The following is a 6,590-nucleotide window of genomic DNA, read 5'->3' as shown; positions in this document are numbered from 1 at the left end:
GGGCATTTGGGTTGTTTCTAAAATGTAGCTATTACAACGTGTGCTTCTATAAACATGGGTGCAGAAATATCGCTATGGTATGATGTTTTCAATTCTTCTGGGAAAATACTGAGGTGAATAGGTGGATTTGAATGGGACCTCCAATCCTAGTTTTTTGAGGAATCTCCACACTGACTTCCACAGTGTTTATATCGGTCTACACTGCCACTAACATCGAAGAAGGGTTTCTTTTCTACCAGTATTTCTTTTCCTGCCAGTATTTATTATTCGTTGATTTCTTGAAGATGATCATTCTTCCTGGAATGAAATGGAGTCTCATTGTTGTTTTAATTTGCATTTCTTGATTGACCAGTGATGTTGCACATTTATTTATAAAAATTAGGGAATACTTCATAAATTTATGTCATCCTTGTGCAATGACCATGCTAATCTGTATTATTCTAATTTTAGAGTATATTTGATGTTGAAGAAAGCACTACTTATGGAACTTTTTTATTCAGAGGTAGACAATGCAAAAAAAAAAAGGATTCATTGAATTCTTGAGAGCAATTTGAGCCCACATTTCAGTGGTTATTTCATTTTCTGTTTTCAGGAAAGATATTGGTTTCTCTCTGTTTCTGTATAGAAATCAAGTCAAAAAGTTTAGAGTATGTCTTAGTAACTTTTTGTTGCCTTGAAGGTGTAAAGATGTATTTTGGCTCATGATTTTAAGAGGATTCATCCTGTAGTTCATCCCGTAGTTCACCCAAAGCAGGGTGAGAGTGTGGTGGAAGGGTCCAGCAGAGGAGATACTCATGTCCTGGTGGCCAAAAAGTAGAGAGAAAAGGGAGGAGTTAAGAGGAGAGGAAAATATAATCTTCCAGGTTGCTGCCCTTTGTCCCATAGCGCAGTCAGGTACTGAACTCATCACAGGTCAGGACAACACTTCCATGGTCATCTTCCAAGCGGCTTCCTCTGAGTGCATGAAAGTTTTGGGGAGCATTCTAGACTCTAACTGTAACAGCTTCTTTTTCACACACAAAGAAAACATTTACATTGTGGCAGAGCTCAGTATTTAGTGATGCAAAAGATAATTTTTCTAATAAAATGATATAGAAATTTATTGTCCTATGTATCTCCAGTCCAATTTACACAGAAATATTTAAAGGGCCTTTATAGGAATTTTCAGTATGGTTGGTGAAGATAAACTTTACTGTCTAAAAATAAGCATTACAGGTGAATAGCATGATTTTATACTACTTGGCTTCTCTATTGCATATTACAGACATTCCAAAGTGAAGAAAATAAAGTTAACATGAGAAACATTACCATCTATCATAAATGTTGGACATAATACAAAAATATACTTCCCTAATGTGAATTGATTATTAGGTCATGAACTCAATGCTGTCCTAGAAAAAAAAAATAAAAAAGGATAAAGAAGAAATTCCAGGATACCATAGGGAGCACCCACCAGTGACCCAAAATCCGACCTCTTAAAGTTTCTGTCACCTGCTACTAACAAAAAGTTGAGGACAAAACCTTTAATGCATGGAACTTTGTGGGGCATAGCAGGCCCAAAATATAGCACTGAGTGTCTTCTGTTTACCTGACAACCTTATGGCTGTGTAGCATTCAAAAGCCTTTCTGAATTACTGTTTGTATGTGAAATCAGATGATGATTCCATATTGCATATGCTTCACTGAGATTAAATTATATACTCCCTATGGGTTTTGTATTGTAATTTTTGGAAGACAGGAACTGCACACTTAATGATTCTATAATTGTTACTTTACAAATAGTGGGAATAGAGATGGACTAAACCTGACTGGTTTCTGATTCAAAAGCTTTCATGACACAGTCATCAGTTCACAGAGTGCTGTTTACTCTTCTCCCCCACAGTGGCAGGCCATAAAGTATAAAACTGTGAGTTTTTTAAAAAAAATCTATATTTATAAAATAGTTTTACCCATTTTTTTCTTAAACAGACTCACATTTATTTAGCATCTGTGGACAAGAGATCTAGTTAACAGACTACTACTTTCCAGATAAATTTCAAGGAATTAATAAAAGTATGATTATAAATCTACTGAACTGAATAAAATTTCCCCATATGCTAAGGTTGAGTCTTACTATTGAATTTGATTCAGTTCTCATTCAACTCAGGTTGCAATCAGAATCTTGGAAAGAAAGTTTATGAACTGAGGTACCATGGTACAGTCAGGATCACTGCACAATTTAAAAACAGCTATTTCTTAGTTCTAGCAAGGCTGTAGCCTTATTCTTTATCTTGTTTATTGATTAGTCAGCTTTTAATTACTTGTATAGATTTAGATAAGGAATATCAAGGAAAAATCAGTTGTATTTCTCGTGTATCCATGTGTGTACATGTGTGTTTACTCAGTTCAGAGTAGAGTGACTGCTAAGACTGTGGGTGCATTGGAATGTTGACCTGTACTGTCCTGCTTTTTGGGGGGAAAGATGTGGCAAATTAATGGAAAGACTGGATAGCTTGGTAAAATAATGGATGAACAATTAGGCACAATACCTAGATAGAAATAAATTGCCTTCAAGGAGGTGTGAGTTGTAAAAAAAAAAATGTACCAGGTACAATGGAGTGTGCTTCCTCTATCCATTATTGGAAATATACACACATGTGTAGTGTGCATAGTATACAATTTCATGTATTAAACCACAGTATCCTCACAATATCTTACTATCACAATATCACAGTATCATAAGATACGGAGCAGATAATTATTACTTATTTTTAAATGGAGGTGATGGACCCACAGGTTGGAAGATTTGTACAGTGCAAATGTCTTATGTAATTCAATAAAATGCCAAAATGTGAAAAATACAATCATGTGATACATGATGATGCTTTAGTCAATGGAAGACCACAATAACAATGGTCCTATAAGATCATAATGGAGCTGACGAAAACCTTTCACGTAGTGATATCCTTCACACTATGCACAAAGTGCACAAAGCACTGTAGTCCTCACATGTCTGTGGTGATGCTCCTGTCAGCAAACCAACTGTATATTCAGTCATATAAAAGTATAACACACAATTATCTAAAGTACATAATACTTAGTAATGATAATATACAGTTATGTGACAGGCTTATTTTTATCATTATTTTAAAATGCACCACTTTAAAAATTTATTATGGAACAGTATATTTTGTTCTTGTGGTAGGAGTTTGATGCATTTTGCCCTTCTCTCGTCTTTTGATTGTAACAAAAACCATACTCTGTGATTGCATTGTATTGTCTAGCTTGGTAGAAATGTACCCTACAGTGTTTAGAGGAAAAAGTTACCTGATATAGTTCTCAGAACATATCCCATAGTTACAGTTACAAACTGAGAAGAATAATTGGCTCACTTAATTTTATAAGAGGTTATAACTGAATATTGTGTATAAGTACCATTTTACTCTTACAAAGTAGCTCTAAAGCCTGGATCAGATAACATTTTCTGAAAATGAAGATTTTTTGGAACTACTTAGTAAGCAGGAAAATGTATTTCCAGTAAATCTCCAGGAAGACAATGTGATTCTTTCCTGCAGTTACAGTGCAGTTTAAATAAAATTCCTCAGGTCCAGGGAAACTTACAACTGTATTTACCTTAATTTGCTCATAGTAGTGTAAGGGCTTCCCTATTTCTTTTTCTGGTAATGGTAAAAACCTATTTACTAAGTCTGAGATTAAAATATTATGACCCAGACAATGCCTTACTTCATACATCATTCAGTTCTTAAACAGACTATAAAATTATTCATTAATAATGTAACTCATGATATAGTTTTTTTTTTTTTTTTTTTGTATTTTTACCGGTGCCAGGGATCGAACTCATGACCACATGCTGGCAAAGCAGGTGCTTATGCTGCTGAGCGAAATTCCCAGCCCCTCATGATATAGTTATTAAAAAGGAATTTCTTATCATCATACTACCTGTCTTACAAGGTATCAAGGTGTAATTATTATATATAAGCTTTTGTTTTTTAAATCACTGAGTGCTTTTTACTTTCTGGAAATAATATATATTTATGGTATTTAAAATAGATATCCAATCTATTAACATTTACCTGGAATCATCCCCTAGCACATTTTGAAAGGCCTTTTGACATTTAACTGTTGGGCTTTAAGCAAAGAGAAAAATTATTTTTGCTATAGTTTGCATCTTGAATTCCCCAAAGGTCCAAATATTAAATAATTGGCCCCTGAAGTGGTGCTGTTGGAAAGTAGTGGGAAATTTAAGAAGTGAGGATGGGGAAGGGTTTTCAGATACTGGACATTTATATTGGACACTTCCCATAGGTGGGACAAAACACACCATGTCTCCATTTAAAGGAGGAGAGGTATATATTGGTTCGCTGTTTTCAGATGATTCAGTCAGTAGCTGGTTGGCTTGGAGGAAAAATATGGCATGCTGGAAAGGCATGCCAAGGATAGCACTCAACCCAAGGCAGCCAGGAAGCAGCAAGTAAGGGGAGGGGCAAGGGACAAAGTTGACTCTTGCGGGTTACAATCCCAGAGAACTGCCTGTTCTAACAGGCCCCCCTCCTAGTAGCACCTCAGTCACGAACTCATTAGGGTCTTAATCCACTGATGAACACAGCACTCCTGATCAGTCACCTTCCAAAGCCTCATTTATGTCCCCAGGAGACATTGGGAGGGGATAATTTTAGACCTAAACTATAACATCTTTGAAGGGAACAGTGCAACTCTATGCACTGCTTTTTCTTCCTTTCTTTCTTTCTTCCTTCCTTCCTTCTTTCCTTTCTTCCTTCCTTCCTTCCTTCCTTCCTTCCTTCCTTCCTTCCTTCCTTCCTTCCTTCCTTCCTTTCTTCTTCCTTCCTTTCTTCTTCCTTCCTTCCTTCCTTCCTTCCTTCCTTCCTTCCTTCCTTCCTTCCTTTTCTTCTTCTTCTTCTTCTTCTTCTTCTTCTTCTTCTTCTTCTTCTTCTTCTTCTTCTTCTTCTTTCTTTCTTTCTTTCTTTCTTTCTTTCTCTCTCTTTCTAGACAAGAGGGGAGTGGCTGTGATCAGCCACAAATTTCCGACATGACGTGTTATCTCTGCACAAGCCTGAAAAGTAAAGTGGCCAAGTGTTCATACCATGAAACCTCCACAGTTGTGAGCCCAGACAAACCTTTTATCTCTTTTTTACAAGTTGATTTTCTCAGCAATTTGTAACAGCAGTGAAAAGCTGACAGACTTAATTTCTGTAAGAGCTTAAAAATATAAACTGTAAAAATGTTGAGTTGTAAGAATGAGAGATCAGTTTATACTATGTGACAGAAAATAAATAACATGAGTACTTTGTATAAAATATTAAATTTTTTGTTTTCTTTCAGATGTTTTCATTATATACTCCAAGCTGGCCTTAAACTCACTATGCAGAACAGGCTGGCCTTAAACTCACAGTACTGATCCTTCTGCCTCAACCTCTCATGTATTTGGTTTACAGGAATGTGCCCCACATTTAGCACTTTCTGCAAAATATGAATAACATTTTGATAAAAAGAAGCAAGACATTAAAAAAGGATGAGATATATTCATGAATGCTTAATAGAAAGAGCCCTATAATAACCCATGAATACACCGAGGAAAAGGCATTGAAGTGCATTAGAACTTACATGAAAGATGACCAAGCTTTGGAAACCCTGCATCCATCATGACATTGAGTAATCATCATATCCTTGTAGCAATACAACAGGAGTGACTGTGAGAGATTCCATGAGCTCTCTCAGTCAGGAAGGTCTGGGCTACACTGATGGGAGTCTGGAAGGACAGGGGTTGCACTTCCAGACTAAGCACAAGCAGACACCTTGAGACCACAGGATCACAGCATGCAGAACTGAGGTAAGGATGATGCTCAGTCCCTAGCTCTGTCTCTAAAGGTTTAGACCTAGTGACAGTGTACAAGGGGAGGCAGGGGCTAGGGTGACATTTAGGTTAAACTAAATATTTATCCCAGTATGACTGAGTTTTAAACAAGAGGTGATCAACACATTTGAATTAAATACAGTTATTTTAGTAATCCATTCAAACTCGTGAGCTATATTTCCAGTTACTGAAAAATAATGTTCTACAATTATCAGTGTTGTCCATAAACTTTACCGACCTGATACGTTGATTTTACTCATTAGGCATTTAGGAATACAGCTACGATAAATATATGCTCATACCAGTGAGCAAAGATTGTGTTTAAAATGGAAATACAGCTTTTCCTTTAATAGTAAAATGCTGATAGTAATCCAAATGGCCATTAACAGGGATTTGTAAAAATGAGTTGTGGTACAACCATACTTTGAAGTAATAGACAGCTGTCAAAAACTAATGCTGAGAAATTTGCATTTTGATGGACTTTATTAAGATTTAACTGAGAAAACTTAGTAAGTTAAAAAGAGAATGCAAAGGTTTTATGACAAATTCCTAAGGTGTTTTTTACATTTCTTGTACTCATCGTAAAGTGAGTTGTTGCTACCAAATGATGGCCAGAAATTTCACATGCAATTTTTTTATTCTGCTTAAATAAGCATCTTTCAAATGTATACCACACTGAACAGTGTTTATTCTGTGTATTTATTTGGCTTTTTGAAAT

The 6,590-nt window shown here is 35.9% G+C and overlaps 1 pseudogene; it reads right to left on the bottom strand.

The window, feature by feature from the left end:
• Positions 1 to 374: 374 nt before the first annotated feature.
• On the bottom strand, positions 375 to 474 carry LOC111757920 (U6 spliceosomal RNA; annotated as a pseudogene).
• Between the last annotated feature and the right edge of the window lie 6,116 nt (positions 475 to 6,590).

Source organism: Cavia porcellus, unplaced genomic scaffold, assembly GCF_034190915.1.
Source record: "Cavia porcellus strain 051 isolate PalLab524CR breed Dunkin Hartley unplaced genomic scaffold, mCavPor4.1 scaffold_13, whole genome shotgun sequence".
In the NCBI taxonomy this organism is placed as follows: domain Eukaryota; kingdom Metazoa; phylum Chordata; class Mammalia; order Rodentia; family Caviidae; genus Cavia; species Cavia porcellus.
The sequence above is the reverse complement of the archived record's forward strand: the minus strand, read 5'-3'. Positions and strand labels throughout refer to the sequence as shown.